The sequence below is a fragment of the Leopardus geoffroyi genome, chromosome C1, assembly GCF_018350155.1.
Source record: "Leopardus geoffroyi isolate Oge1 chromosome C1, O.geoffroyi_Oge1_pat1.0, whole genome shotgun sequence".
NCBI classification, from domain to species: Eukaryota; Metazoa; Chordata; class Mammalia; order Carnivora; family Felidae; genus Leopardus; species Leopardus geoffroyi.
In genome coordinates, this window is record NC_059328.1 from 31,606,840 (window position 1) to 31,629,363 (window position 22,524).

The following is a 22,524-nucleotide window of genomic DNA, read 5'->3' on the forward strand; positions in this document are numbered from 1 at the left end:
CAAGCTGAGTTTGAATCCCAGTTCTGCCTCTTGATAGCTGTGTGACTTTGGCCAAATGTAACCTCACTTTCCTCATCTGTATAATGGCAATAAGACTACCTACCTCATGGGGCTGTTTGAGGATGAGTACTTAGCAAAGAACCTAACACACAGTAAGCACTAAATAAATGTTACTATTATTAACATCCCGCCCACCTTGGGACAGTTAGTCATGCCCTCCACCTTACACCTCCTCCACTTGGGAACTATTTGTCAGTCTGTGTCTCTCCTGGCCTCTCCCTACCCCTACCCAATTTGTAGGGCTATGTACAATGGACGGCCCAGTGCTAAAGGAAAATGTGGGACCCCTTGTTCAAAATTAGGAATTTCAACACGGTGACAGTAAAACTGAGGATGGGGTCCTTCTAACCCAGGGCTCCATGCAACCAGACTCGTGAAGCCAGCCCTGTCCCCGCCCCCACCCAGCCCTGGGCCTGGCCTGGAGTAGACGTCAGTGCCATGCTACAAAGTAACATGCCAAATGACATTGGAATGGGTTCCATAATTTCCATCTGGAATTTCGCTTTATCCTTCCTATAGAAATAACATCAATTCCGTCTTATGGTTGAGGACACGGAGGTTGAGAGATGGGGTGTGCCTTGCCAGACAGCACCTGCCTCGTGCAATGCAGAGCTAGAATGTGAACGTAGACCAGCTTGGTGCCGAAGCCCTGCCTCTTACCCTCTGGCTTCCTGGGGAGATAGGGAGAACCTGGCCCCAAGGGGTGAACGTTGTCAACAAGGCCCAGGGGGAGGGAGCTGAAGGGACTGGGACTGGCCCCCTCCTGGGGAGAGCCACATAAACAACGAGCTCCCTGGGCACCAGGGCTGCTACACAGGGAAGGGAGTGTGAGAGGGCAAAAGGTCACTCCTGAGAAGGCTCTGCCCGAGAGCCGCAGACCCTAGCCCACGCTCTCTGGACATGAAACCCTGCCTTCTTGCCTTAAAGCCCTTCAGGGGCTGCCACTGGCCTCAGGATAACTCCCAAGCCTTTAGTATCCTGCTGGACCAGGGAGGTCCGCCCTCTGCTACCTGTGCACTCTCTACCCTCTCTCCTCCACTTCTGTCCTCCCCTCCCCCATACCAGGCCCCACCTGCCATCACCCAGGCCTTAGCCCACACTGCTCCCTCTCCTCATCGCTGCTTCTTTGCCTCAATCCTGGTCACTCTAGGCTCCCTGAATCTCTCCTTTTGACACACGATACAGGGGCAATCACCTGCCCTGGACCATCCTGGGCTAGAATGCAGGCTCCATGGAGGCAGGGCTGCTTGGCTCACAATGCTTGGTACATCAGGTGTCTGAAGGCACCCCCCTGCAACAGAGGCAGGAGGGTCCTGCACTCCTCCTCCCCTTCTCTCCACTCCCCCCTAGTCCTCTTTTTCTTGTCCAGGCATCTCGAGCTCAAGGTCGGAGAAGCTCAAACTTGCAAGGGGAAGAGAATCATCATAGAGTATCCTCCCCACGTCCCACCTGCCAGGCCTGGGCTGGGTGTTGTACATCCAGTTACTGTATCTAATCCCCAAGCACCTTCCAGATGGGGGTGGGCACTATGAATGTAAATTATTCCTATTTTCCAGAGACCACCTGCCTGAAGTGGCAACAGAGCCCATAAGTGGAGAATGCAGGATTTGAACCCAGGTCTGTCTGATGCCCAAATACCTGGCATCCCCTCTGTCCCTATGACTCACTGTTTGGAGCCAGCTCCCTTCCAACCAGGGAGAGTTGTTTCTCACCCATGCCTTCAGTTCACACACACACCCAGGCAGCTCAGCTACCCTGTGAGATCAGCAAAACCCTAGTGCGGAAGGCAGCACCCCCATCAGTGAGAGGCCGGTGTAGAAGTCACCCCTCCCCTGGGTCAACAAAATGCCAGTGTAGTAGAAATACCCCCCAGGTCAGCCAAACATTAATGGGGGAGACACCCCCACTTTCAGCAAAATGCTGGTACAGGAGGTATACCCTGCACCCCAAGTCAGCAAAAAGCCAGTGAGAGAGAAACTTCCTCACTCCTCTCTGCCCAGGGCCCATGACATGGGCTGGGGGTGCACAGAGTCCTCCAAGGTGATGCTCTTGGGGTGGGGTAGGGGGAAGCAATGGGGCTGGGGCGGCCGCTGCCGGGGGGAGGAGGCTGCAGCTGGGGAGCGGGGCAGACTCGGGTGAGAGTTCTCACATGGCACTAATGAAATCAACCACCAGCCTGCCCCCCCTTCCCCAGGGACCCTCCAGCCTCCAGCTGATGCAATGCCCAGGCCAGATAATTGTTTTCTTCCCTCCTTAAAGGGCCAGCTGCTGTTGCAGCTGCAGACATCACCCAGACCCCTGAAAGACCCCACAGAGCGTAGCACCTGGTTAGGGATAGGGGGAGCCCAGAAAGTAGCGGCTTGGCCCAGGCTCTGCAGAGGAAAATCCAATTAATGCCCGAGACCAGAAATGTCTGTGAGCAAGGAGGGAGAGATGAGAGTTAAGACAGAGACAGCGCCTGGCCCACAACCACATGCCCTGAGGGAAGGGAACCTGGTCCCGGGCTGGGTCCCCAATACCTGGCTTCTTTCTGCCTGCCTGTCCCGTCAAGTCCTTGGCACAGGGGTTGCTAGTGAGTTCAGGAGTTCTCTCCCAAGCTTCCCTGAGTGCCAGGTACTATGCGAAGCAGTTCAAATCCACCATTTCATTCACTCCTCCCAGCAGAACTGGAAGGTGGGACTGTTTTACTGAAGGAGGCTCCGAGAGGGGAAGGGATTTCCTCAATAGCAGCCAGAAAGTGGCAGAGCTGGGTCTGAAGTCAAGTTTGCCTGACTCTGGACTTCATACCTTGCAGAAGGTCGAGTACGTGTGGAACCCCAGGGCTGGAGGTCCCTATGCCAGGCAGCCCAGCACTGAGGTCAGGAAGGAGGGTCTATGGGCCCTAAACAGGTTCAGAAGGGCACAGTGCTTGGTTTAAGCACAGATTTCACAGACCCCTTCCCCAGTCACCTCCCCCAACCCCCAACCAGAGAATGCCCCATTAGGCTGCCCACATGCCCCCAGGGACAGTTGGCAGCTGCCTGATTACAGACTAATTGGTGGCTGGCAGCAACTCTTGGGGGGTGGGGAGGGGGTGGTGGTGGTGGTGGCTAGTTAACCCTCTGGTGACCAGGCCTAGCCCAGAAAGGCCCTCTCCCCACCACTTCAGGCCCCAAACCCAAGGACCCTAGACTTAAGAAGGCATCATAGGCAGAGGACCAGACCAAAGGGGCATCAGGCTTCCTCTCCACACCCAGACAACATCCATGGGGCTAGAGGTAGACTCTGACATTCACCTAGGCTCCCCAGCCCCAAAGTGGCAGTGCCAGCCAGCACCCCTTGTTCCCTGGCCTTGAGTATGGCATTGCCTACGCCATCAAGACCACAGGAGCTATGGGCGCTCCCTGGATTTCCAGGCCCAGAATACTGGGAAGAAACCCACTCCTCTGGGCTGGGTTATCCAGACAAGGGGATGTAGGCATGGGTCCAGGCAGCCTGGAGGCTAGCCAGTGAAGCTACCCTCCCCCTGAATGAACGAGTGTCCAGGTTGCCCACCAAGAGTCCTGCCAAGCCTCCCTGAACTCCCCACCATGGATTGACCAACTGCCTTTCCCAGTTTCCCAAAAGCCCCCTCTTCCCCTCCTAGGGCTGGAGTGAGCACCATCCCTTTCCTTTCATGGGCTGAGGGGGTTCTCTAGGCACCACAATGGTGTTTCATTGGGAGGAAAGAGTGGCTGCTTGTCAACCAGGGCACAGGCAGGAGGGAGAAAGCAGGCTGCCTTCCAGCTCCCTTTCCAGGAGAGATTTTAAGCACTTTCCAAAAATGCCATGCGAGGCAATGCTGTTGAAGACCATGGCCCCAGGTGCTCTGAGAATCAGCAAAGAACTCAAGACTCTGGGGTCCTCTACCCCATTTTCCAGGTTTCCTCAAACACCCCACGTTCCCCTCTCATACCTTAGCCCCCACCCCAGAGCCATCAAACACACTCTGCTGATCCCCTGAGGCCCCGCCCCCCCCGACCCTGCACACTCACATCCTTACGTGGCTCCTCACGGCCCGAGCCCCCCTCCCCCGCTGGTAGTCCCCCAGACCTCCGCAGCCCCCTCCCCACGTCCACTCCCAAGCGAGCAAGGCCTACTGACTTACCCGGAGGTGGGTCCAGGGTCCAGACAGGGAGGGGTCTCCGCCGGGCTTGGCGGCTCCACAAGGCGGGGCAGGTGCTGCCCCGGGACCCCGCCCCGCGGACCCGGCGGTGGGCGCGGCCCCGTCCCAGGCGGGCGGCGGACTCCGAGGGGGTAGGGGCGCGGGGCGGGGAGGGGCGGCGAAAGAGGCTCACGGGGGCATCGCCCGACACCGGGCCGGGCAGCTCCGCTCCGCCCGCCTGCGCTGCTGGCTCCGCAGCCGCCACGGTTCTCAGCCGCCGCCGGGTGCAAAGCCCAAGCCCCGGCCGGCGGGAGGCGAAGAGGGAGGTGGGGCCTGACGGGGGCGGGGCCTCGGCCGGCGGGTGGGGCCACTGGAGGGGCGGGGTTAATGGGGGCAGGGCCTTTGGTGGTGGGCGGAACCTAGGGAAATGGAGAGAGTCTGGGTTTGCCCAGTTGCAGGCCACCCAGGGTAACAAGACCAGCCTCGAAGGGTTTGGGGTCTAGAGGACGCCTGAAGTCTCTCCACGTCTCTCGGACACTCTGGCTTCATGACTGGTCCCCCTCTCCACCACCATTTATATCTGCACTTTTTCATCCTTCCTCCTCTTTGGGGAACCTCACAGGACATCACTGGCACCATGGTACCGCTACTCCCTGCTGGACCAGATCCAGGAAAGTCAGATGGTGGGAGATGAGGAAATGACTTACAAACTCAAATGCAATGTATAGGTGGAAAAACTGAAGCCTAGAGAGGAGAAAAGCCTTGCGCAAGTGCCTGCTGTGAGGAAAAAAAACTTTCTGTGACCCGAAAATGTGGAAGACCTGAAGCTGGATCCCACAACTGGCCAGAGGGGAAGCCAGGACTCAATTCCACTCACATATTAATTAAGCTTTTGTTATCATCTAATCTACATCACGCCTAGAACTAGGGCCCGTGTTGTAGCATGAATGCTCTGGAGCAGCAGGGACATTAGATTGGAGGGACAAGACAGAGACCAGGGAAACGGCTGGAACAATGGTAGAGGTGAAGGGTGGGGAGAGCAGAGACTGTGCTGATGTGGGAGAGGAGGGAGAAATTGAGGTTCCCCTGTGCTCTTCCCATGCTCCCTATCACAGAGACATGGAAACCAGGGGCTCCCTTTGGAATCATGGTCCCTTTGCACATTTGATGACAACTTAGGCAAATGTGCAAATGTATGCTTTGCAGATAATTTTAGAGACTCCAGGGACAAAGGATTGGGTGGAGGGTTGATTCTTAAGTGCATATAGAAGAATAAACATGCAGGAATAAAAAAAAATCTAGAGAAAAAGGAATGGAAAGAGATTTTGCCTTACCTGATATTAAAACATAAAGTCAATGTATTGAAGCAGGACTACACGAATCAGTGAAGCAAAATGGGGTAGAGGAATGGATTCAACTCCACAAAGGAATCCGGGTATGATAAAGATGGCACTTCAGGTAAATGGAGGAAATAGGCCTTTCAACAAATGGGTGAAATAACTGGCAAGTCATTTGAGGAAATGAGAGAGAGCTGTGTCCTTACCTTACACGGAAGTAAATTCCAGGTGAAGAGCATATTTATATAACACCACCAAATGTACCAGAAGAAAGCATGAATGGATGTTTTAATAATCCTAGAGACGGAAAAGACTTTCCTAAGCGTGGTGAAAGCTAGAGGCCAAAGGAAAAATACCGATGAAACTTAAAACTTCTATGGAGAAGACGATAGACACTATGAAAACTTCTATAGAGAAGAAATTATCATACTCAAGTTTGAGAGACAAATGACAGACTGGAGACCCTAAATCCCAGCTGCCCTCTACTACTGTCCCCTGAGAAACGGGTGAGCAGAAGGGCCGGCGGCGGCTGTGAGAGGGCCAAGCACATTGCGGAGGCTCCTCCCACAGCGCCCTGGCCAGCGCCCACCTGTTCAGGGGCCGGGAAGCCCCGGAAATCCCAGCCGGGCCATCTGGGTCCACAGCAGGTGCTTATAGCACAGCAGAGCCAGAGTCAGCCCCGATGTTGCTCACCACTTCCCTCGTGTGGCCATCCTGGGAACTGTAATCCTGTAATCCAAGGTTCCAGTTCGTGCAGCTCTCGGACGTTAAGGTAGGATTTATTTATTTATTTATTTATTTATTTTTAAGATTTTATTTTTAAGTAATCTCTGCACCCAGGGTGGGGCTTGAAATTACAACCCAGAGATCAAGAGTCGCACGCTTCAGCGACTGAGCCACTCAGGCGCCCCATGGGATCTTTTTTTTTCTTAAAATAACAGCTACATTTTTGAGGAAGCTAACTAACAATGTTCTAGGCATTGTACCAAACACTTAACATACAGCATTTCATTAACGCTCAAAGCTGCTCTTCTACGTCCACTTTATTATCACCTCCATTTCACACATGAAGAAACAGGATTTGAGGAGAAGTGACTTGTCCAAATTCTAAGTAGCAGCATCAGGATTCAAAGCCTGACTCTTGGTCCCACTCTTGATATGAGAAAGCCAAGGCCTTGGAAGAATTCAATGAAACAAAGTTTTTTGAAGTTAACCGTGAGCCAGGCTTTGTCCCAGGTGCTGAGGATTCAGTTGAGAAAAACAGTCATTAGGGGAGACAGGCAGGGAAACATTTCTGACACAGTGAATCTTGGGAACAGTCAAGGCCCTGTTAACCACATGGGAGAGAGGAGAGGTGCAGGCCTTTGAAGCTGAGTCCTGTGGAGTTTGAGAGAGGAGTGACAGAGTGGGGCAACACTTACAAGTCTGGGTGGAGGATGAGTGGAACTTAGGGGAGGAGCAGTGGTCTGAGTCTGACTCTGGGGTAGGTTAGAGATGAGGCTGGACAAATATACTAGGGCCACGTTCGAGTTTGGGCAAGAAGATTCTGAGAACTTTTCTATGGTTCCATAGACTTGGTCTAGGGGTCACCTGCTCTGCTGACCCAACCTGCCTCTTTCCTCCCAGATAGTCCCCACCTGAGCTCAGGGTACCAGTTGCTTAAGTCAGAAGCCTGGGAGTCATCCTTGACTCCTCCCTCGTCCTCACCTCCATCCAGTTCATTATCAGGGCCTGCGCAGTCTACCTTTTAAATACTCCCCAGGTTCATTTGCTGCTATCCGTCCCCCATGGCCGCTCCCCTCATCCACACTGCCCTCCTCTTGCTCCTGAATCCACTGCTGGCAGTGACTTGGTGTGGAGGCCTCAACATCTCCAAACTTTCACACAAGAGAAAGCCTTCTAAAACAAACCTGTCCACATCTACTCTCCTACTGAAAACCCTTTTCATTGACCCATTCAACAAATATCAAGCGAGCATTTGTTACATGTTAAATACTGAGGACTTAACAATGAGAAAAACAGAGAATTTAAAGTCTGTTAGGAGGGCAGACGTCAATCAAATGACTCCCACACCAAAATAATACATAATTACAAACTGGAATATGTGCCCTAGGAGGGCCTGACCTAGTAAGGGAGGTGCTAGAATGCTCCCCAAGGTACTTCATCTCAAGTGAATAGCAACCAGAGCAGAGTCAAGGATAGGGTAAGAGCTTATGCAAAAAAGCTTCTCTGAGTCTCAGTTTCCTCATCTGTACCATGGGGATATTTATAGTTGTGAGGATTAAGTGAGTGAATATATAGAAAGTCCTTAGAACAGGTCTTAGGACATGACAAATTTTCCGTAAATGTTAGCTATAGTAACAATAATTATTATTTAAATTTGCTTTAAGTAGAGAGCCAATGACGGTTTATCTGCAAAGGAGTTAAATCATAAAGAAGTATTTTTTAAGGGTCATTCTTGCTGCAGTGAGGAGCATGGTTTGGAACAAGGAAAGAGCAGATTGGGGGCGGGGGGTTAATGAGGGCGATTTTGCAGGGGCCCACTGAGAGCTGTGGGGCATTTAAACCAAGGAGGCAGAGAGCATTTGGAGACATTTTGTGATTCGGGTGGGCGAAACCACTGGCCTTGGTGTTCAGTGGTAGGAGGCTGCGGGAGGTGGCAAGGGGCTCCCAACATCTCGGCCCTAGCAACAGGGTGGGTGGTGATGTTCTTCACCAGATTGGGAAAGCTTGGAGGAGGACCAGGACTGGGGGAGGTGCTGAGGCCAGTTATGGATGTGTTCAGGCACAGGCACTGTGGGGCGTCCTAGATATGGGATGCAGAAGCAGCTGATTGGGTCTGGAGTCCAGGGAAGAAATAGTGGCTGCAGACACAAAATTGAGATTGTTGGCAAATACTTGAAAATTTGACCTCAATCATCCCGTCTGTAAAATGGTAGGAGGAAGGAGATAGCTAGGTGATTTTTTTTTTTCTTTAAAGGTTTTATTTTTGAGAGAGAGAGAGAACGCACGCAGGGGAAGGGCAGAGAGAGAGGGAGACAGAGGATCCGAAGCAGGCTCTGTGCTGGCAGCAGAGAACCCAGACTGGGGCTTGAACTCATGAACTGTGAGATCATGACCTGAGCTGAAGTTGGACGTTTAACTGACTGAGCCACCCGGGCGCCCCAATAGATGATTTTTAAGGTTTCTCCAACATGTGTAAGATTCCAGTTGTTGTGGCTGGTAGGACCACAGAGACAAGGAGAAAAAAATCCACGTGGCCTAAGATTTGGCAGAGGCTCTTTGGAGGCTCTTTGCTATTCTTTCATCAGACTATCTTTTACTGAGCAGCTACTATGAGCCAAAAGCTCTCCTGGAGTTGGAAGAGTAAGACCTTGCCCTTGCCCTCAGGGAATTCAGTTTGGTGCTGGGACAAAGCAAAGGGCAATTACGAAAATGTAACCCAAGTACCCGAAGGAAAGCTTGGGAGACCAAGAAGGCTTCCTAGAGGAACTGACATCCAAGACAACACCTGAAATTCAGGCAGAAGAAAGCCCTGTGGGGAATCTGGGCTGGGGAAGATTATGAGGTTATTTTAGAGATTTTCATCCCTCCCGAATTTTTCATCTGGACTCTGCCCTGAGAGTCTATTTCAGGTACCAGGGCCCAGATACTAGTAATTGCATTTCATAGGCTGCATTAAATTGGTCTTCTAGATCCTTCTCCTCAATGCTCCTTGTGGCCTCAACTCCACATGCTAGCATTTTCTAGGGCTTGGATGAAGGCACAGCAAGAGAGGCGCCCAGAGCACAAACTTAGGGAGGCACTCACTTTCAAGAGTGTGCAACGTGTTCTTGACCCTGCTCCCCGTTCACACCCCCACTCCAGACTCTCTGGTGCTGATATCTTGCTGTCCACACACAGGGCTCTGTTTACAAAGACCCTCCCCCACCCCCATTGGCCTGGTGAAAGCTCACTCCTGCTCCAAGGCTCAGCTCTATCTGAAAGTCTACTGCTCTCACCACCCATCCCCGCCTCCACCCTAGGCCAAGGTGGTCCTCTGTGCCCTAACAGCATGGTAATGGCTGCATAGTGCAAACCAGACTCTGGTATCAGAGCCCTGCTGTGCTATTTATCATCTGTGAACCACTCTCTGAGCTGGTTTCCACATGTGGAAAATGTGGTGCTGACTTCACAGGGGAGTTGTAAAGATTAAATGAGAACATGTATGTAAAATGATCTGCAGTGATTGGTACAGACTCCTCAGTAAGCGGTAGGTATTAATACTTTGTTTATACTTCTTCTAAAGCACTCATGTATTCTAATTATTCTCCTGTCTTTATCTTCACTATACCATAAGTTCCTTGGGGCAGGGAGGAGGAGGAGGAGAGGAAGGAGGAGGAAGATCTTTATAAATGACATTGAACAAGCCCTAAGACATGTCTGCTGCATAAATCAAAGAAATGACAAATTCTATGGAAAAAGTTCTGGGCAGGAAATCTGGAGCCTTGGGCTCTAGTCACATGGTCCCAGCGATGGCACAGTGCCTGCCCAACTTACACTCACTTGGAAGAAAAGCTGCCCAAACCGCAAACCCTTTTGAGCCCGTTGCTTTAGACCACTTGGCTCCTTCAGCTTCTAGACTTGAACAAATGGGGCCAGCACCAGAGCCAAGGGTTACCATTTCAAATATTAGCCAGTGACCTTTAACTAATGGCCTACCACAACAATCTGAGACAGGCCAATTAGAGGCTCTCTTGGACCAAGGAACAGAAAGAAACTGTCAGGTAGCGGAGGGAGTTGGAGTAGGGAGGTCAGAGACAAGTGAGCCTCGGCCAGTAAAGCCATGTGCAAGCCAAGATAAGAGGGAGCAGAGACCAAGCAGCAGCAGAAGCTGGTTAGTAGGAAGAGGAGAAAGGAGCAGCCCTGTGCAGAGATGGGGAGGGTGTCAGGGGAAGGACAACGAATAGAACAGTGAGTCCTAGGGCTGCTTCATTCCTGCTGGCATTTCAATTCCAGTCCTCACAAGAAAAAATTCTTTATATTTCAGCTACATTGGGTAGATTTCTGTACCTTGCAGCCCAATGAGGCTGACTCTACTTGTTATGTTGGTCAGTCTCTGCCTTTCTCTCTGCACCTCAGTTTGACTAGACCATCTCCATGGTCTTCTCCAGATCAATGTTTGCTTTGAACACCATGTAGAGAGAATGAATTTTAGGTTGTTGGCCACTGAGTTCAGCATTAGTTACAGAGCGCCATGACATCCTGGCTCCCGAAATAGCTTGGTGACTGGTTAAAGAGCCTGTGGGAGGATCCAACACGTACCTGACTTTGAACCTGAGCCCTGCTGATAGTCTGCCTCCCCCTGTCCATTGCATCCTTTGTTGGATCACAAAGGAACTGAGAAACCAGGGCTGGTGTTTCTCCAGTGTCTTTGGCTGCTGAATGCCCTACCTACTGCCTTAACACTTTCCTGGACCCACTTCAGCATTTCAGAGGAGTCCAGCGCCAGGTCTGCTCCAAAGAAAGTGCCACTCCAGGAAGATTGTGAACAAAGAAAGTTTCCTTCTTTGGTGCTAAGATTTCCTGCCTTCCAGCTGTTTGGCTCTCAGCCTGTGCCCTGCCGTCAGCTTTCTAAACCAACAACTATGTTGATAATAATACTTCCTTGCTTTTGTATGGTACTTTGTACTTTTCAGAGCATTTTCATGCTTGTTGTCTTATTTGATACTCACAGTAACCCAGGGAGAATGGGCAAGAAGTGAGGTGTAGAGGATAATACCTATCATTTCTCCCATCACATCCACCCCCTCCTTGAAACAATTTATTTTAAAATAACTTAAAAAATTATCCCTCTGTTCTTTTTAAAATACACGAAAATAATGAGACTGAGCTTGATTAAGTGACTTGCCCAAGATCACAGGGCAGGTAGACAGCTGAGTTGGAACTAGAAAGTCTCCAGTCACGGATCACACTTAAGCAGGACACATCTTGCAAAACACTGCTGGCCATGGCAAGGGACCTCTGAGAGACATGGTGTGCTTGCACTACTGTCCCTCCCCCCCTCCCCCCCCCCCCCCCCCCCCCCGCTTTTTAAAAATGTTTTATTTACTTTTGAGAGAGAGAGCGTGAGCAGGTAGGGGCAGAGGGGGGGCAAGGGACAGAGGATCCAAAGCAGACTCTGTGTTGACAGCAGAAAGACTGATGTGGGGCTCGAAATCACAAACCACGAAATCAAGACCTGAGCTGAAGTCAGCCGTTCAACCCATTGAGCCACCCAGGCGCCCCCACCCTGCTGCCCTTTTGAGGCCTCTGGGGATCGTTCACCATCTTACCGCTCTCGTCCCTACAGAGACTTGGCTACCCTATAGTGGCATGGGTAGCACCAGGAGCCCACAGAAGGTTAGATCCAAGCATTTAGTAATGGTTCCTTACATGTTGGCAAAGATAAGTGCTTTTGGAAGAGTCTGTGTTCTTGCTTTGATTACAGAGCCCTTCACGGAAGGTAAGACAGGAAAGGAAAGCCTGAGTCTCTCCTTCAACCAGCACCTCTGAAAAAGAGGAAGCAGAAGTAATAGTTCTTGCCCATCCTCCTTTCCTAAACTCTACTCCGCAGCAAGGACACCCTGTCCTGGCCCCTCTGTTTTGGGCCCCTTCACGAACTGTTCTCATTGCTGCACTGTCACCTGGTCAGGATGAGCCCACCCCTCCCAATCACAACACAGATTCAAGTTATCCTGGGAGACAGCAGTAAATTCTCACCTCACAGTTCTAATAGGGGTAGGCGAGGAAGCAAAAGAAGTGGGAAGCCTCTGTGCTTTCTCCGGGTCTGCCCTTGCTCCTTCCCCAGCGCCCCCTAGAGGGCATAGTGTGCTTCTCTTGTGGCATCACCCAGCCCCGCAACTCCAAACAGCACAACTGGGAAATGAGTCAAGGCAGTCAGCCTATCCAATGGCCCTGACAGTATGTCAGCTCAGGTGAAGACAAGAGAATAGAAAATGTGCTTGGAATTTTGAACAGAGGGAATTTATTCCAGAGGACAGCTTAGAAACCTGTTGGCTTGTAGGAGCAAAAGGGCAGGGTGGGGCAGACTAGAGAGTAATAGCTGCAGGAAGCTTCTACCAGGCTTGGAAGATCAAATGGAAGGGTGTTCCTGGCTCCTGAAGTGCACTTGTTGCTGACAGTGTGCGAGCTTAGTTTTTGAAATGATGCTGCTGGCAGAGCTGCTCGAGGTCACTGGAGCCCACCGGTACCCACTGCTGCCCCCCCAGGACCACCAACACTGCTAGAGCCCGTGACAGTAACCCACCACTGCTGGAAATGCTGAATGTCTCCGAGCCCAAAACCACCAGCTGCTGCCAGAGTCTCCAGTGGATGCAGAGAGGAAATGACTTTGCCTGTCCCGCTCCGGTCCCATCTCCTGGCATACCGTTTCTCACCTGTACTTCCCATTTGCAGAATCTGACAGGAAGCCAGTTGGCAAAGGGAGCCTGGGAAATGTAGTTTTCGGAGCCCGGCATTCTTCTGTACAAAGCAGAGCATTGAAAGGCTAGAGCAATAGGCAAATGACAAGCACAAATGCTACTGAAAGTTACACCTCATTTGGGCACCTTAAAGGCCATAGGTATTGGACGTTAGCTGATTACCTCATGACTCCATTTTCCCTTTTCTAGGACCCATGTGTTTCTAGGAAGCTGGCTCCCTGGGAGCAGAGCAGGGCTGAGTCAGTCAATCCCACTGGCCAGAATGATTGGTTCAGGGTGGTCATATGAATCAGCCAGTCCAATCAGAGGGAATTTCAGGATTTTTGCTGAGAAGGCTGGCACACAGGCTGTCTCTTCCTTGCTAGCAATGAATGAGGAAGCAGGAAGGCCTTGGGAGCTGTTGGCAGTCATCCTGGGACAATAATAGGAGCAGAAACCAGGAAGAAAGAGTGGCCTTGAAGACTGGGAGATTGATTTGGGGGCACATAACCCAGATGCTGTGGCCACTGTGTAGGAAGCTCTGGCAGAGGTGATCAGTCTTGTGCCCTTTATGGTGCCTATTAGCAACCCACAAAGCAAGACCAATTTATGAGCATCATGGAAAAATCTGGAAGAGAAAGAAAGTTCTAGGAATCAGCCACTTTTCCCATGGTCACATCTTGGACCAGTGGCGTTTAAACGTTTTTTATTGTACCTTCAATACATGTGTGACCAGTACACATGTAGCTGTATAAATAACTCAAATAAAGCTTCACAACAGTTTTCACTGTATTTACCCTGCTATGTGCAATTAATTCAAATTTTCAATTCTATTCCATTTTTAAATAAAGCTGCTCATAAATTTCTAAATGATTTCATGATCTAATGGTTAGGACCTGCAATTTGAAAAACATTACCCTATACCATGCGATCATCAATTGCTGTAAAACTTAACTCTTGATTTTAATCATCCTAACCTTTGCTAACTTTCCTGCTTTTGTACCCATATTCCCTGTCATCCTTTGCTCTGAAGGACAGTTACAGTGTCCCATGTCTTATTGGAGGTGAACCTCTCTCCAACCTGACACAAGAACACCAAGAATTTACCTCTGTAGCTATTCTCTTTTGCATTGCCAATTTCTGCCTGTCTACTGGAATGTTGAGTTTATAAAATTGCTCTAGAGTCTCTCTCTCTTTTTTTTAATTTTTAAATTTTTGTAGTTTTGAGAGAGTGAGTGAGAGGGGCGGGGAGGCAGAGAGAGAGGAAGACAAAGAATTCCAAGCAGATTATGCACTGTAAGCACAGAGCCCAATGTAGGACTTGGTCACGAAATGTGAGATCACGACCTGAGGCAAAATCAAGAGTCAGACACTTAACCAACTGAGCCACCCAGGTGTCCCTAGAGTCTCTCTTCTTCAGAGTCTCTCTCTAAACTCTCTTGAGTCTCTCTTCTCTAGAGTCTCAAAAGTCCCCTTTGATCCCATTTCAATAGCCACTTCCTTAAGTCAACCCAGATATGGTTGAATGGGATAGGAAGAAGAAGGGTGGCCTAGAGGTGAACTCAGTAGAGGGATGAGGACTCTGTCAAGAAGGCAAGTAGTGGGCATGGAAAGGAGAAGAAGGCATCACAATTTATGTGAACAGACAGAAATCAGAAGTGAACTTTTTTTGTGTGTGTGAGAGAGAGAGAGAGGTTGAGTGGGGAAGGGGCAGAGGGAAAGGGAGAGAGAGAATCTTAAGCAGGCTTTATGCCCAGTGTGGAGCTCAACATGGGGCTCAGTCTCACAACCATGAGATCAAAGAGCTGAAATCAAGAGTTGGACGCTTAACTGACTGAGCCACCCAGGTGTCCTGAAATCACAAGCAAATTTTGACTCAAGAACTGCCTTCCTTAAACCCCACTTTTGAGAATCCTGCTCCTTCCTTTGTTGGTGGAGCCTGGAATCTGGAGTGGTAAGCTCAAGTTCCATACTAGCTCTGCCATTTCTGAGCTGGCTAACTTTGGATAAATTACATCTCTTCTTTAAGTTTTCTCATCTGTAAGATTAGTCTAACAAAACCTACCTTATCAAGCTGGCTTAAGGATTAAATTAGATAAATACGTGTTAGCTCTTATGATTAAGGCCTTTTCCCATCCTTATACAAAACCTTACCTCCCCCCACCCACTAATAATAATTACCATAGTGACCACTTGTTAAGCAATTAATTCCTCTGTGCCAGGCAATATGCTAAGGACCTTTCCAACTGTTTCCAAGCCAACAAGGATTCCCTGGCCACCTTCTTACTGCAGAGTTTTTTTCCCCTGATGATGTACTTGATATTTATAGAGTGTCTACCATGCATCAGGAAGTCAACTGACTTACTCACATTTCATTCATTCTATAGATGTTAGTTAAGCACCTACTATGGTGCCAGGAACTTACTAGGTGTTGGAGATACCAAGATGAACGAGGCCCTGAACCTCGAAGGACTCACAATCCAGTCACATAGTAAGTGTTATGTAGTGAGGGGATGTATAGGAGATGTTCATTACCTGTGGCTTCCTTGGTCTAGACAACCCCATCTTTGGCTCCAGACCTAATGACTGATAGTGTTCGATTCTGTGTTTCTGGCTTGACTTTGGAGCCCTACTTTTAGGACACGCCTTTCAGTTCTCAACTCCCCATGGGCCATCAGGATTAAGAGAAAATTTTTGTGTTTCTTGTCTCTCCCTGCCTGGGATCCCCCTCCAGAGGAAAGAAACTTAGCAGATGTCCAAAAGACAGATAAATTGCTGGTTGGTTTTCACCCCAACACACTTTTAACACTTTCTGTCTTAATCTACTCAGTCTCCTAATTGCCAAATTCAATGGACTTTTTGTGCCTTTGCAGGTCTTTCTGGTATCACATATCATTTACTGTTCTTTGCATCTTTCACCTCTATAGCTCAGAGGGGTTAAGTAACCTGTTCAATTTACACCACTAAGAACTAGAACTGGGACTCGAACCCAGAGTAGACTGACTCCAAAGCACATGCTTTAGCCAACATTCCCTACTGCCTTCCCAAGCAGACCAGTAGTCTAGGTCTGTGCTGTCCAATGTGTAGTCATTAAGTGCATATAATTATTTAAATTGAAAATAAAATAAAATAAAATAAAATAAAATAAAATAAAATAAAATAAAATAAAATAAAAATTCAGTGATCCCTTCATGCCCAGGCAGACTCTCTTCATGAAACAGAAATGATGGCCACTCACAGATCCTTATGGCTCAAGATCTCCAGAAGAAACGTCCCGTCTCTACTGTACCTATGCTTCACATCTTTCAGAGGGCTTTGCTCAGCTTAGTTTGGGTCATGTGCCCATCTGTTCAGAAACTGTGACCTGTCTTAGCAAGGGTTCCTAGAAAACAAAGCCTGAAGAAGGGATTATGTGCCAAAGGCTTTTGTGGACGCACATTTCCAGGGCAGTGAGAATGAGGGGAGGGGGAAGCAGGAAAAGATGGGAAGCAATGCAAGCAAACGTTTGTTACTTCTTCACAATGAGCTGTGAACAGACACAGCTACTCTCTTGAGAGGTCCACCTACTTGGCCATGCAGAATGTCTCTAGACAGGTTGTATAGAGAAATTACACCTTAAAACAGACCATCAGAGGAAGGAAAAGAGAGTGGATTGTTCTCTCCTGCCACTTCCTGTCTCTTGTCTCCCAGTGATCACTGTGCCCTATGGGTAATGAAGTCTCCTGTACTTCTAGGTTGCTTCATTGGCCCCTTCGGGAAGCCAGAGCTCATGTTCTGTGAGGAGGTGTGTCATCGGGGTCTGGAAGTTTGCAGAAGCCAGAGAATATACGTTTGCAATTAGTTGGCCTCAGGCAGCAGAGCTGTGAGACCTCACTCAGAATTGATCAGCCATGCCTGTGGATGAGGTGGACCAAGTAACTAATGGTCTGAGACTGAATCACACTGAGAGACTGAAGAGGCACTGGGCCAAGATGTGGGGATCATTGAGATCAGTCAGACTGGGTCACATGCCTATCCCTACAGCTGATGGGATATGGAAGAAACACTGGGGAAGGAAATAGCCCATCCTTCTTCCCCTTATGCCAGTTCAGATCCTCAGAGAATCAGATACTGAGGCAGGATTAAATGCAAGGGATTTATTATGAAAAACACCTGTGAGAGAAAATGGGGCTGAAGCTGAGAGAGACTGACTGAGGACCACCAGATAGTGATGCAAATCCGACCCTGAAGGAAGGAGCGAGAAGGAAGGAGTTCTAGGTGGAAGGGTCTCTGACTGCAGTGTAGTTCTAAGGAAAGTCTGGCAAGGCCATTGAGGAGTCCTTGAGCCAAAGTCACCCATCAGAAGAGTATCCGTTTATTCTAAAAAAAAAATCCTGTCCTGAAATTCCTGCTGGGCTGTCAGTGGCCAGGAGCAGCCCATGGGGAGTGAAGCCTGGGAGAGAGGGGTGATGGATTTCATAGCTCAGCAGCTGGGCTGCTGAGGAGTTACACTTCTCCCAGTTGGAGATCTGAAAAGTGCATTCTCATGGCCACACACTCTCCCAGCCCAGCACTACAGGCAGATGAAGAAGGATGGTTCTACAATCTAAAAGAAGAAAAAAACGTACAGTGCCATTTCAGTTGAAAGGGCAAAGACAATGAGCAGGCAAGACAACAAATGTCCACCTATAGCTTACAAGGTCTCATGTGTAATTCAAACTCTACCTGTTCCAACCTGATCCCGTGACTTCTCCATGCTCTGAAAAAGCCCAGAAGTCTTCATCTGGAGACCACCATCCTCCTAACTGTGAAAGCTAGAAGTCATATTAAACACCTCTTGATCCCCTCTCCCCTGTCCCCTGAAATAGTCAATCAGTTCTCCAGTCCTTCCAATCCTACCCTGGAAATGTCACCTCTGCCCTTGTACACTCTTCTCTCCATTCTCACTGCTACTGATGTATTCAGAAGCTCACTGCATCTTGCCTGAACTACTGTGAAAGTCTCCAGTGGTCATTTTACAATCCCATTCCATCTTGTTATCTCTGCCAGATTGTCTTTTTTTTTTTTTTAATTTTTTTTTTCAACGTTTATTTATTTTTGGGACAGAGAGACAGAGCATGAACGGGGGAGGGGCAGAGAGAGAGGGAGACACAGAATCGGAAACAGGCTCCAGGCTCTGAGCCATCAGCCCAGAGCCCGATGCGGGGCTCGAACTCACGGACCGCGAGATCGTGACCTGGCTGAAGTCGGATGCTTAACCGACTGCGCCACCCAGGCGCCCCACTGCCAGATTGTCTTTAAATGCAGTTTTGACCATGTCAATCCCTTTGTAAAAACTTCTATCACTGGGAATGTTAAGATGGTGTAGCCACGGTGGAAAACGGTATGGCAGTTCCTCAAAAGATTAAACACAGAATTCCCATATGACCCAGAAATTTCACTTCTAGGTATATACCCCAAAGAACTGAAAACAGAGAATCAGATAATTGTACACCAATATTCATAGTCAGCATTATTCACAGTACCCAAAAGATGGAAACAACCCATATGTCCATTTATGGATAAACGATAAACAAAATGTGTTATATATACATAACAAAATACTACATTCAGCCATAAACAGAAATGAAATTTTGGTGTGATATGGATTAACTTTGAATACATTACGCTAAGTGAAATAAGCCAGACATAAAAGGACAAATATTGAATGATTCCACTTACATGAGATACCTAGAATAGTCAAATGCAAAGAGACAGAAAACAGAACAGTTGTCACCAGGAGCTGGAGGAAGGGAGGATGGGGAATTATTGTTTAATGGGTGCAGAGTTTCAACAGGGGGTGATGAAACAATTCTGGAGATGGACAGTGCTGATATTTACAAAACAATGTGAATGTACTTAATGTCAATGAACTATATACTTAAAAATGGCTAAAGTGGTGAAACAAACAAAAACAAAAACAAAATTCCACACTAACTCTACTTAGCAGAAAATAAAACCCAAGAACCTTAATCTGACCATATGTAACTTTCCAGATGATTCTTCTTCCTTTTCCTCTTACTCTATGTTTCCTCAAGTGATCTCCCGCTTCCTATATTTGCTCCAGTGGCCACTTACAAAGGGCATGCTCTTCCCCTAGTTCTCATTTTTTTCAAGACCCCCTTCAAAGGTCACATCCTTGCAAATCTTTCCCGAACTCCTCCCTGTTTCATACTACGTGGAAGTAATCACTCCCTTTTTTGAACTCCTACAGCTTGTGAATTGTGTCTGTCTTTAACACTTACTGCTTTTCTTTTCTTTTTAAAGTTTATTTATTTGAGAGAGAGAGAGAGAGAGAGAGAGAGAATCCCAAGCAGGTCCATTCTATCTGTGCAGAACCTGAGTGGGGCTCCACCCCATGAACAGCAAGATCATGAGCTGAGCCAAAATTAAGAGTTGGACACTCAACCGACTGAGCCAGCCAGGCACCCCTTTTGGATCACAGAAGGCACACAAGGAGATAGAGAGGTATAGCTGAGGGTAGTCTAGCTGGCACTCTAGACAGGTCCCTCTACAGTGCTACAACTTTAAGGAATTTACCAACATCCCAGAACTGGTCTTCAACTTTATAAATTCAGAACCCTGATTTTAATAAGTAAACAGAGGGGAGTCATCTCTCAAGGGGCTCCTGTATCCACTAAGTTCACAGAGACTGGAAGTTACATAAGCCAGAATCCAATAGATTGATTTATAATGAAAAATGTCATTATCAAAAGAACTGAGATCCTCTAGGCAGCAGATCACTAAATTCTGTCCCCACAGGTGAGACATTTGCTGGGTGAGCACAGAATCACACCAGGGAAGCATGTTGATCTTTTCTTAGCTGAGGCAGCCTGAGATACTCTCACCCACTATAGGGATGACACGGACAAGCAAATCCTAACGCTTAGGTCAGCTTGACTGAGGCAGGGCGTAGAAGGGCAATGCTAAAGTTTGCCTCTGTGACTGCCCTGTTTTGGGCTGTCATGGCTGATTAAGCCCTTTGGTTCACAGAATCTCTCTCCAAATAGGATATAGAATGATTGGTTGATAAGATTGACTAAGCATCTATTTATTAAATTACAATCACATTTGCTTTCATGAGATTCCTCCTGTATGACCTGGCCCAGAGTTTGGTTTGCTTTTTGATCGTGTTTGTAGAGAAACTCTTGGCTTACTGCCACAGATAGCTAATTTTAGGGTTGTATTAGTCAGCTTAGGCTAGCTAGGTTATGCTACGGAAACAAACAACTAAACCTATTTCAGTGGCTTACAACAAAGGTTTATTTCTCACTCACCTTACATTACAGGTCATGTACATCAGCTGTGGCTCTGCACATCTTCGTTCTGGGACCAACCCTGGAGAAGCAGTTCTATTTGAGACATGCTGCTCTCGTGGCAGAGGAAAAACAATATGGCGGAATCATTAGATGGCCCATTTATTTCTGTTCAGAAGTGGCTCATGTCATTTCATATTTCATTGATCAAAGTAACACCAAGCTTGATGACATTAGTGTGAGAAGTATAATCTCCCAGGGACAGACAGACCAGATAGGCAGGGTTTTAGAAAGGCAGGGGCAGGGGCGCCTGGGTGGCGCAGTCGGTTAAGCGTCCGACTTCAGCCAGGTCACGATCTCGCGGTCCGTGAGTTCGAGCCCCGCGTCGGGCTCTGGGCGATGGCTCAGAGCCTGGAGCCTGTTTCCAATTCTGTGTCTCCCTCTCTCTCTGCCCCTCCCCCGTTCATGCTCTCTCTCTGTCCCAAAAATAAAAATAAACGTTGAAAAAAAAAAAAAATTTAAAAAAAAAAAAAAAAAAAAAAAAAAAGAAAGGCAGGGGCAGAGAATATTGATAAGAATAGTCTACAAGGACTAGTATTCAGCCTGTGCACCAGTATGACTGGTACCAGTTATAATACTATCAAAATAGTGAAATGGTTTTATACTGATTAATGCCTGCTGTCCCAAGCTTCCTGAGAACTCCCCACTCCTGGGAACTACTACTCACAAATTAGCAACTAAAGGGTTAATATCTAGCACAGAAAGCTCTCTCCAGGACAGTTTATGGACTGCAAATCTGCTAGATCAATGCTTGAGCACTACTTGTAGTTAAATATGTTTATAATCACTTTGGCTGATTTCCTCCACTATGTAAATTCTTATTAGTTTAATTCTGAGGGCAACCTGATTTCCAGGCTCTTGGAGGGAAACTGACTGAAGCCCCTATGTGCTGTCAATACTTCATTATAACAATATCTAATAACACTAATTTGTGCTCATTCCCACACATTTTTACATCTTTTGCAACAAAGTATATGCAATAATTAATAAGTATTTGTAGAAAGACTCACTTAGCTTTTTCCCATTAGCTGAGCTCATCTCTGTACCATCTTAACATAGTATTTATTTTGGGTCTCTCTGTTTTGAATTTTTTTTAATGTTTATTGAGATTGAGAGTGCCAGTGGGGGAGGGGCAGAGAGGCGGGGGGGGGGGGGGGGGATGGAGGACCTGAAGCAGGCTCTGTGCTGAACCCAAAGAGCCCCCGTGCAGGGCTTGAACTCACCAACTGTAAGGTTATCACCTGAGTGGAAGTCAGATGGTCAACCAGCTGAGCCACCCAGGCGTCCCATCTCTGTTTTGAATTTTTAATGCCATTTCTCATGTCTGAAAATGTCATCATTATCACTAACTTCTTTATGACACTTCTGCAATTTGTGAAGCACTCTCCCTTACACTATTTCATTCAATCTCCCCAACCAACACTCCCAGGAGACAGGAATTAGATCATTTTACAGACAAAGAAATTGAGACTCAGTGAAGTCAGGTGTCGTATAGCTAGTTAGGTTTTGTTCATTCATTCATCAAATATTTATTGAGTGCTTGAAGTGAGATTTATTCAGGTTGGATCTGAAAACAATTTCCCTGAATTCAAGTCAAGGGCTTATTCCAGTATGCTCAACACCTTTATCACCAGGGTCATACACTCAAAGGGAAGAAATAATAATAGTGTGTTGGTTATATTGTTGAAGACCCCTGCAACCCAAGTCTCAGAAAGGCTCCAAGGTCATTTATAAAATTTAAGGTAACCACTAGCACCAGCAGTTTCATTTGTTTCTGTGCTTACACCTAACCCATTGGTTCAATGTAGATAGTCCCATTCCATACGTATTTGGTGAATTTATCGACGTTTTGGAGCTACTCATACTGAGTTTTGACACTTAATAGCTGTAGGACTTTGATCAAGTCACTTAGCCCTTTGAGCATCAGTTTTATCATCTGTAAAACAGAAATACTAACGCCTTGGGACCAAGTGGTTGCGGAGATGAGAGCTAAAAAGATGTAATGCCCATTGTAACTGGGGTTTTCAATCGTCTTGATGAAGTTTTAAACTGCATTTAAATGAGAAAAGCAGTGTCTATGTCGACGTAAGGTTACCAGCGACAATTCTTGGGATGTGCTGTTCTTTACTCTGGAGTATATCATTTTACAGTTTTGGTGTTAAATCCCTTTTTATGGTACTGGTAGCTATCTTCTTTACCGGCGCACGTAATCTGGCATCCCCGTGTCG

The 22,524-nt window shown here is 47.9% G+C and overlaps 1 protein-coding gene across 4 annotated transcripts in view; it reads right to left on the minus strand.

Annotated features, from left to right (window-relative positions):
- The window catches only part of RIMS3 (regulating synaptic membrane exocytosis 3), a 49,680-nt gene extending 36,402 nt beyond the window's left edge, over positions 1-13,278 (minus strand). The window contains exons 1-3 of one of the 4 annotated variants that reach the window (XM_045476833.1): positions 13,146-13,278; positions 12,939-13,023; positions 11,935-12,050 (exon numbers count right to left, since the gene is read on the minus strand). The gene's annotated coding sequence lies outside the window, so the exon portion shown is untranslated. Of the gene's footprint in view, positions 1-4,186; positions 4,507-11,934; positions 12,051-12,808; positions 12,918-12,938; positions 13,024-13,145 lie in introns of those variants that run through there. The other 3 variants (XM_045476834.1, XM_045476832.1, XM_045476835.1) reach the window with 3 other exon arrangements.
- Between the last annotated feature and the right edge of the window lie 9,246 nt (positions 13,279-22,524).